The sequence below is a fragment of the Xenopus laevis genome, chromosome 5S (genome assembly GCF_017654675.1).
Source record: "Xenopus laevis strain J_2021 chromosome 5S, Xenopus_laevis_v10.1, whole genome shotgun sequence".
In the NCBI taxonomy this organism is placed as follows: Eukaryota; Metazoa; Chordata; class Amphibia; order Anura; family Pipidae; genus Xenopus; species Xenopus laevis.
The window spans coordinates 52,163,472-52,173,950 of NC_054380.1; the positions used below are offsets into that span (position 1 = coordinate 52,163,472).

General features: G+C 39.4%; 1 long non-coding RNA gene across 1 annotated transcript; it reads left to right on the top strand.

The window, feature by feature from the left end:
• Positions 1 to 2,009: 2,009 nt before the first annotated feature.
• LOC108717900 lies at positions 2,010 to 10,072 on the top strand. Its single transcript, XR_001935923.2, has 3 exons — positions 2,010 to 2,053; positions 8,669 to 8,792; positions 9,999 to 10,072. It is a non-coding gene; the product is annotated as an uncharacterized LOC108717900 (long non-coding RNA).
• The last annotated feature ends 407 nt before the right edge of the window (positions 10,073 to 10,479 follow it).

Below are 10,479 nucleotides of genomic sequence, written 5' to 3' on the forward strand. Positions count from 1 at the left end.
TAACATTCTAAATATCATTAGTGGGGTACAATTATGAACTGTACTTACATTTTTAAAGAGGCAATTTGCACCTGTATATTTACTCATGAGGACAACAAATAGGATTTTTATAAAAAAAAAAAAAAATTCTCACAGACCTAGACAGCAGCTGCTGCTGTCCTCTCACCACAGGTCTACATACAGTTAGGTACATAAATATTTGGACAGAGACAACTGTTTTCTGATTTTGGTTCTCTATATTACCACAATGAATTTTAATTGAAACAACTCAAATGCAGTTGAACAGCAGACTTTCAACTTTAATTCAGTGGGTTGAACAAAAAGTTTGCATAAAAATGTGAGGAACTAAAGCCTTTTTTAACACAAAAAGTTCAACCGCATCTGAGTTGTTTAATTTAAAATTCATTGGGGTAATGTACAGAACCAAAATTAGAAAAAGTTGTCTCTGTCTGAATATTTATGTACATAACTGTAAACCCTTGATATTATCTAAGCATTGAACTAAGGCCTCATTATTAAATCAGTGAGATTCGACTAACTGAATCCTAGTTTAATCTCAGCAAATGAGTACATCTTTTTGTGTATCTCCGTATAATAAACCACCAAGAAGACACAATGTCTATGGTACATGCAATAAAGCCAGACAACCATGGTGATCAAAGATGGACCACCTGACATTACCACAATTAAGAATTTCATTAATTAAAAAATCTTCATTCTCTCTTCATGCAGATATCAGAGTCAGATCTTGATTAACAACTAACTGAAAGATATGTAACTCCATCTAATACATTATCTAGGCAAAGAAAGCACACATCAATTGTGTATTGGAGCTTTTAATCAAACTCAGACTCCCGCATGAAGAGAGAATGAAGAGAGACATTACTGAGAGGGGATACTAAAGATTATCTTGGTTAAAAAGTTCCTTATTTCCTAATCTTCATATTTATTTTTTTCATTTTTGCAATCAATCTCCTCTAACATGGATGCTTTACTGCCACTTAACAACCCATAGTCTTTAAAGGTAGAAAACTATTAGTAACTGTAAAGAATCTGTTCAAGGGCAACCTGCAGAATGTGAGACACAAGTACATTCCTTATCTTGGACACATTTGATTTCATCAATAGCTTTAATTGAGGAAACTTTTTTTTTCTTTTAAAGAAAGCCATATTATTATTATTATTATTATTATTAACATGTATTTATATAGCGCCAACATATTAGTCAAAGCTCTGGATAGTTATGCTAGGAAACTTGGGGGGTGAGGGACCATTGGAAAATTATAGAGGCAGATTCTGACCTATGTAAGTTGACCTCTGGCCCCCCAATGATGTGCTATAAAAGAGGCATGAACCTTAGGGATCTGCTTGTTAAGAGTGAACCAATTGATTGCTATACAAAGAACCCTAGTGGCTGGCTACGTGAATTAAAGCTCGGCTGCTTTCGCTGTCAGTGCTGTACTTCTGCAGATATATGTCTCCAGGCACATCTTTTCTTCATCCTCAAACAGGCAAGCGCCTTTCCATTAGACATCATATTACTTGCACTACCACGCATGTGGTTTATTTAATCACCTGTCCCTGTGGTCTTGCTTATGTGGGGAAGACAGACCAGACCCTACGATTACGGATGGATGGGCATCGGTCTGCCATCAGTACAGCGTTTAGAGATGGGGCAACTAATAAACCTGTTGCAAAACATTTTTTGGAAAAAAACACTTTTAAGTACATAGCTATAGACCATATCCTGCCCCTGAAACATGGGGGTGAAAGGTCCAAAATATTAATTCAACGGGAAGCTTTTTGGATACGTAAATTGAACACTTTAGCTCCTTTAGGCTTAAATGAGTATTGCTCTTATCTATGTTTCCTTGAGCAACGCTAACTGTTTGAATACAATGTTGCAAATTTTATATCCTTAATGTATCTATTCTCTGCATATACTGGAGTGTCTATATAATCTGTACATACTTGCCACAATGTTCTTATTTTTTCTGCTCTTTTGGTGCAGGTGTTTCCTTTTTCACATGATTATGTGGGCGTGCACAAAGGGGTGAGTGTCATATTTTTAGGTATTTAAACACTGATGTTTTAATGTGAACAGGGTCTTGATAAAGGTCTTAGAAAAAGACTGAAACGTTGGCCAGTTCCTGTTTTAAACTTATTTAATAAATATGGAGTTTTAAACCGAAAAAATCCCGGTGTGCACCTTTGTCAGTGAATTTTATATATATATATATATATTGAATAAAGGTCCCCCTCTTGTAAAATATAAGGATATTAGAAGTTACCGAGGAGTTTCATGACCATATTAAAACAGAAATCAGAATAGAAATCAAATTCTACTTTTGGTTCTTAGAGCACATAAAAAATAAAAAGTAGTTTCTTCCTCACTTCCTACTATTTTTTATAGAATGAATATACGCTGCACTGCACCTCAATTTGGCAAACTGTGGTCTCAGATTAATGGGTCACTACAAAACAATCATGCGTTAAAAACTATTTAATCTCACATCACCTGTTTTTCTTTGTTTATTACCAAGCAATACAAGACTAATTTGGTAATTTATGTTTTTAGCTTAAAGGGGACATTTCATATAACCTTCATATTCAGATATATTACACATCCTTCCTCAGAACATGTAATGATGCAGAAAGAAAAACGTTTTGAAAGCATTTTACCTCCTAGAACTGTCATTATATCAGAGCTGCAGAGAGAACCTCTCAGGTCAGAAGCTAGGCTGAAACTTCTCTCACAGGAAGTGGTCACAGCACAGACTGACAGGCTGAACTCCTGAGCTATAGCAGCCAAACCCCTCCCCTCCCACCCTCTGTCCTGTGTGTCCCAGCCTGCACATAACTGTCTTATGCTGCTGCCTGATCATTCACTTATAACAACATCCCTGAAATGCTCAACATTAATCAATAGATGTGAAGGTTAATACAAACTGTAATAGTAATGTAATAGTAATAGTATTTTCTTTTATTTAAAGTACAACAGTATTGTCCTATGTTCCACAGCAAATAGGCATCAACATAATCTATAGTCCATAATATATTGTTATACACTGTGCAACTCCCTGACTTTACATTTATTACATTATAAAACTTATACAAACAGTGTACATCAACAATTTATAATCAGGTGCAGGGAGTTGCAGGGTAAAATGCAGCTGTTCTGGAACAATTTATGACCAGGTGCAGGGAGTTGCAAGGGGAAATGCAGCTGTTGTGGAACAGTTTATAATCAGGTGCAGGGAGTTGCAGGGTAAAATGCAGCTGTATTGGAACAATTTATGACCAGGTGCAGGGAGTTGCAAGAGGAAATGCAGCTGTTGTGGAACAAATTATGACCAGGTGCAGGGAGCTGCAAGGGGAATGCAGCTGTTGTGGAACAATTTATAACCAGGTGCAGGGAGTTGCAATGGGAATGCAGCTGTTGTGGAACAGTTTATGATCAGGTGCAGGGAGTTGCAAGGGGAATGCAGCTGTTGTGGAACAGTTTATGACCAGGTGCAGGGAGTTGCAAGGGGAGATGCAGCTGTTCTGGAACAATTTATGACCGGGTGCAGGGAGTTGCAAGGGGAAATGCAGCTGTTCTGGAACAGTTTATAATCAGGTGCAGGGAGTTGCAGGGTAAAATACAGCTGTATTGGAACAATTTATGACCAGGTGCAGGGAGTTGCAAGGTAAAATGCAGCTGTTCTGGAACAAATTATGACCAGGTGCAGGGAGCTGCAAGGGGAATGCAGCTGTTGTGGAACAATTTATAACCAGGTGCAGGGAGTTGCAAGGGGAAATGCAGCTGTTCTGGAACAATTTATGACCAGGTGCACGGAGTTGCAAGGGGAAATGCAGCTGTTGTGGAACAGTTTATAATCAGGTGCAGGGAGTTGCAGGGTAAAATGCAGCTGTTCTGGAACAATTTATGACCAGGTGCAGGGTGTTGCAAGGGAAAATGCAGCTGTTGTGGAACAGTTTATAATCAGGTGCAGGGAGTTGCACGGTAAAATGCAGCTGTATTGTAACAATTTATGACCAGGTGCAGGGAGTTGCAAGGTAAAATGCAGCTGTTCTGGAACAAATTATGACCAGGTGCAGGGAGCTGCAAGGGGAATGCAGCTGTTGTGGAACAGTTTATAATCAGGTGCAGGGAGTTGCAGGGTAAAATGCAGCTGTTCTGGAACAATTTATGACCAGGTGCAGGGTGTTGCAAGGGGAAATGCAGCTGTTGTGGAACAGTTTATAATCAGGTGCAGGGAGTTGCACGGTAAAATGCAGCTGTATTGTAACAATTTATGACCAGGTGCAGGGAGTTGCAAGGTAAAATGCAGCTGTTCTGGAACAAATTATGACCAGGTGCAGGGAGCTGCAAGGGGAATGCAGCTGTTGTGGAACAATTTATAACCAGGTGCAGGGAGTTGCAAGGTAAAATGCAGCTGTATTGGAACAATTTATGACCAGGTGCAGGGAGTTGCAAGGTAAAATACAGCTGTTCTGGAACAAATTATGACCAGGTGCAGGGAGTTGCAAGGGGAATGCAGCTTTTGTGGAACAATTTATGACCAGGTGCAGGGAGTTGCAAGGGGAAATGCAGCTGTTCTGGAACAATTTATGACCAGGTGCAGGGAGTTGCAAGGGGAAGTGCAGCTTTTCTGGAACAATTTCTAATCTGGTGCAGGGAGTTGCAAGGTAAAATGCAGCTGTATTGGAACAATTTATGACCAGGTGCAGGGAGTTGCAAGGTAAAATGCAGCTGTTCTGGAACAATTTACGACCAGGTGCAGGGAGTTGCAAGGGGAAATGCAGCTGTTGTGGAACAATTTATAATCAGGTGCAGGGAGTTGCAGGGTAAAATGCAGCTGTTGTGGAACAGTTTATAATCAGGTGCAGGGAGTTGCATTGGGAAATGCAGCTGTTATGGAACAATTTATAGGGAGGTGCAGGGAGTTGCAAGGGAATAAATGCAGCTGATGGAATTGTATAACATAGTTACATAGTTAAATAGTTAAATTGGGTTGAAAAAAGACAAAGTCCATCAAGTTCAACCCCTCCAAATGAAAACCCAGCATCCATACACACACCCCTCCCTACTTTTAATTTAAATTCTATATACCCATACCTATACTAACTATAGAGTTTAGTATCACAATAGCCTTTGATATTATGTCTGTCCAAAAAATCATCCAAGCCATTCTTAAAGGCATTAACTAAATCAGCCATCACAACCTCACTGTCCTGACTGTGAAGACCCCTCTACGTTGCTTCAAATGAAAGTTCTTTTCTTCTAGTCTAAAGGGGTGGCCTCTGGTATGGTGATCCTCTTTATGGGTAAAAAGGTCCCCTGCCGTTTGTCTATAATGTCCTCTAATGTACTTGTAAAGTGTAATCATGTCCCCTCGCAAGCGCCTTTTTTCCAGAGAAAACAACCCCAACTTTGACAGTCTACCCTCATAATTTAAGTCTTCCGTCCCTCTAACCAATTTAGTTGCACGTCTCTGCACTCTCTCCAGCTCATTTATATCCCTCTTAAGGACTGGAGTCCAAAACTGAACTGCATACTCCAGATGAGGCCTTACCAGGGACCTATAAAGAGGCATAATTATGTTTTCATCCCATGAGTTAATGCCCTTTTTTATGCAAGACAGAACTTTATTTGCTTTAGTAGCCACAGAATGACACTGCCCAGAATTAGACAACGTGTTATCTACAAAGACCCCTAGATCCTTTTCATTTAAGGAAACTCCCAACACACTGCCATTTAGTGTATAACTTGCATTTATATTATTTTTGCCAAAGTGCATAACCTTGCATTTATCAACATTGAACCTCATTTTCCAGTTTGCTGCCCAGTTTTCCAGTTTAGACAAATCACTTTGCAAAGTGGCAGCATCCTGCATGGAACCTATAGTTCTGCACAATTTAGTATCATCTGCAAAAATAGAAACAGTACTTTCAATGCCCACCTCCAGGTCATTAATAAACAAGTTGAAAAGCAAGGGACCTAGTACAGAGCCCTGCGGTACTCCACTAACAACACTGGTCCAATTAGAAAATGTTCCATTTACCACCACTCTTTGTAGTCTATCTTTTAGCCAGTTCTCTATCCAGGTACAAATACTATGTTTCAGGCCAACATTCCTTAATTTAACCAGTAACCTTTTGTGTGGCACTGTATCAAATGCTTTAGCAAAGTCTAATAAATCACATCCACTGCCATCCCAGAATCGAGGTCTCTACTTACATTCTCATAAAAAGAAATTAAGTTAGTCTGGCAAGATCTATTACGCATAAAACCATGCTGGCACAAACTCATATTATTATGATTTGCTATGAAGTCCAGTATCTTATCCTTTATTAACCCTTCAAAAAGCTTTCCTACCACTGACGTCAGACTAACTGGCCTATAGTTTTGAGGCTGAGAACGGGATCCTTTTTTGAATAGAGGCACCATATTAGCAATTCGCCAGTCTCTCGGCACTATGCCAGATCTCAATGAATCCTGAAAAATTAAGTAAAGAGGTTTGGCAATCACAGAGCTAAGCTCGCTAATTACCCTGGGATGAATACCATCTGGCCCTGGACCTTTGTTAATCTTAACATGTTCAAGCCTCTTTTGAATTTCTTTATGTGTGAACCATGCATCATTAGTTGTATTACTAGAATTGGGACTGTTAAGAAGGAAACCTTCACTTACTGGTTCCTCATTTGTGTAGACAGATGAAAAATATGAGTTCAGAATCTGCGCTTTTATTTTGTTTTCATCAACCAGCTGACATATAATAACAGATGCAGGGAGTTACAAAGGAAAACCCATAAGATGTTGATTGCTGTTTGTATACAACAAAATACTGGGTAGAAAATGACTATGGTACTTACACTAACTGCTCATACACATTGTCCCCAGAAAAGAATAAAATACTTTTAGCAGCAGATTAGTATTATTTATACAGAAGTTTGTTTTTCTTTCTTTTCCACAATTATTGCAGGGCAAGACAAAGGAACAAGCAGTGAAGGGAGGGGGAGGAAAACAAACAGGGCAGAGAGGGTGTTAAATAAATAGGACAGAGGGAGAGAAAGGAGCAGGGAAGGGAAAACCAGCAGTAAGGGTTAACAGAAGTCTGCAGAGAAGGACTGAGAGAGACATCACAGACACACCCACTCCTTCCTCATTGGCTGTTGCTCTATAGCTTATACAGAAAGAGCCGTGGGCTGCAGCTCAGATACTGAAGAGTCTGAGACAGGAAGGGCTGAGAACAGTTTTCAAGCAAATACAGATGTTTTTTGATGAAAAAGGTATTAAAATAAAAACACTCTCTTCTATTTTACATTATTTGAAATGGTTTGATGCATTGTGAAAATTTATGCTATACGTCCCCTTTAAAGACCTTACATTGGATCGCACCATTTCACAAACCAGTGATGTGGCAGACTATTTGGAAGATGTTTCATAGAAGAGATACATGACATTTTGAAATGTTTATTTTGGTTATCTGTATTGGACATATTTCCAGAACTTTGTATGAATGTTTTGAGTTAAGCTCATGGCACTGATCATGTTAACCTTCCATAAGATTCACATAATTATAGGAGGTACTATAACTCAGATTGTAATTTATTTAGTATTTTCTTTTTAAATAAAAAAAAACATACAGTATGCTAAAAAAATTGCACCCTCTTTATCAGGTATACTGTAGATATTTGTCAAGATGCATTCACAAATGTTTGCATCATTGATTTCAAACAGCTCCTCTCATGATGGACTTTCTACTAGGGATGCACCAAATCCACTATTTTAGATTCGGCCGAACCCACGAATCCTTCACGAAGGATTCGGCCGAATACTGAGCCAAATCCGAATCCTAATTTGCATATGCAAATTAGGGGTGGGAAGGGGAAAAAATGTTTACTTCCTTGTTTTGTGACAAAAAGTCACGTGATTTCCCTCTCCGACCCTAATTTGCATATACAAATTAGGATTAGGATTCGGTTCGGCCAGACAGAAGGATTCGACCGAATCCGAATCCTGCTGAAAAAGGCTGAATCCTGGCCGAATCCCGAACCGAATCCTGGATTCGGTGCATCTTACAAAGATACTTTTGAACCAAAACAGGATATAATAGACTTAATAGATTAAGAAATTAAATTAGCACTTTCTACTTTGATGCACATATTTTCCTGGTCTTTTGTTTATAAAGAGCCAAAAAATTGTAGGTGAAATTTAATAGTTCTCCATGTTGGAAAAAAATAAAATTTAAAGTATTAAAATGTTACTGAATTCTTTTGAGAGGCCTGTTGAATATTTTGCAATAAATGTAACAATATGGGGTTGAGCAGAGCTGAAACATGCTTTGAAAGTTATCGTTAGGGTTCAGCTTCTATTTTTTTGCTGCATGATAGCATACATTGTTGGTATGAAACCTTGCTTGTTTGGGGTTGTTGTCTTGTTGAAACATCCATTTCAAAGGCATTTCCTCTTCCGCATAAGGCAACTTGATCTTTTCAAGTATTTTAATGTAAAGAAACTGATCCCTGGATCCCTGGTATGCAATAAATAGGCCCAACACCATAATATGAGAAACATTCCCCATATCATGATGCTTGCAAGTATACCGTGGCTTGAATCCAGTGTTTGGAGTCATCTGACAAGCTGTCTGCACTCCCCTAGAATGCTAGGGGGAAGCATGAACAAACTCCAAGGACGCACAGAGGTGAGGACGCAGGGGTGTAGGAGCGTGCACAGATGAGCAGTGGTGACCAGTGGCAGTGGACGGAACAAGTGCCTGGAACAGGTAGGCAAAAGAAGAGGTATGTGCCTAGCACCCCATCATTATTGTGCCCTAAGCACATGCTTTTGCCTTTCCCTAGTTCCAGCCCTGTTTAGTATAGAGATACAGATAATTACAAATTAAGTCAATTTTAACAAGACTGCTAGGGGTTTCAAACAGGACTAGAACAGGCTTGGAGTCCATAGATAATTTTATTGATATTGCTTCATGCAGATGAAGTTTTACACAATTTGCAATATTACTTGTTAATATTAACACCTGTATTTTCATATTGCTGTCCAACTCAAGATTAGATTAATTGGTCTTCCATACACTGCAACCACAGTCTTTCTGAATAAACAAAATTGGGAGCATAGACATACAGATCTAAATCTTTTGTATACTGCCCCACTGCACTCATAAAATAACCTGTAAACAAAGATATTTTACCACCTGGAAAAACCCAGTGCATTGGTACCTTGTTTAGGTATCTTATCAGCCAGGTTTAGAAATTCCATTGAGCAAGGATCATCAATGCAGTACTTTCCAGACAGGTCTGCATAGGCCCTTGTTATGATCCAGTCCTCTTATCAACCTGATTTAGCCCAAAACCTGGGTAGCTATATCAGCATAGATCCACTAGTTTGGCTTTAGATGTGTTCTAAAAATATGAACCCGAGTTATGATTTTTATTTAAAAAAGAACTGGTAAATAGTGCCCTGTTTGAATTAGTGTATTGGGTACATCATGCCAACCTGAAAATCATTATACCAGTGATTCTCAACCAGTGGCTTGTGAGCAACATGTTGCTCTCAGTGGCCTCAATACAGATGCTTATGTTTGAATTCCAGACTTGGAAGCAAGTTTTAATTGCATAAAATCTTAAGTATACTGCCAAGTAGAGCCTTCCGTAAGCTGCCACTCCACATAGAGGCTACCAAACAGCCAACCACAGTTCTTATTTGGCACCCCAGGTACTTTTTCATGCTTGTGTTGCTCCCCAACACTTGAATGTGGCTCATGGTACAAAAGGTTGGGGACCCCTGCATTATACAGTAAATCAAGTTATTCCGTGTCTATCTGCTGGATGACACACACCAAGGCCGGAACTAGGGATAAGCAGAAGAGGCACGTGCCTATGGCAAAGCTGGGAGGGCACCAGGCATGTACCTATCGGTCACCTTCCCTTATCTGGGCCCATATCTCTGACTGTGTTCTGCTTCCCCATAGTCCAAATGTGCGCACGAGCTGCGTGGAACTCCGATGCCAGAATCTGCACCAAGGGGTAAGTATAAAGTAGGGGCATTTCCCGGGGGGGAGGGGAAAGGTAGGCTGGGGGGTCTCCGTGGGGTGGGGGGTATGGGTTTTTTTCTTAAAGGGTTGAATTCTCCTTTAATATGATAATGGGTTGAATGCAGAGGACCTCTTGTATTTGTCTATGTGAATTTTGTGGTTACAACCTCATTGTACCCCCACTTAATGTTTTTAAAAATGAGTGGTGAGCACAACTTTTCCTTGTTTGTTATTTGTATGTATGTGTATAAATATATAGTTTCTCCAAAATGAGTGCACTCAAACCACAAAAACATCAATGCCTAGGTGCAGGTTCAAAAATGTCATACAATATCAATAATCACAAACCGCACTCCAAGGACTTCAAATAAACACAAAAAAAAGTTTATTTCAACGTTTCAGCTCCTCTACTCGAGCC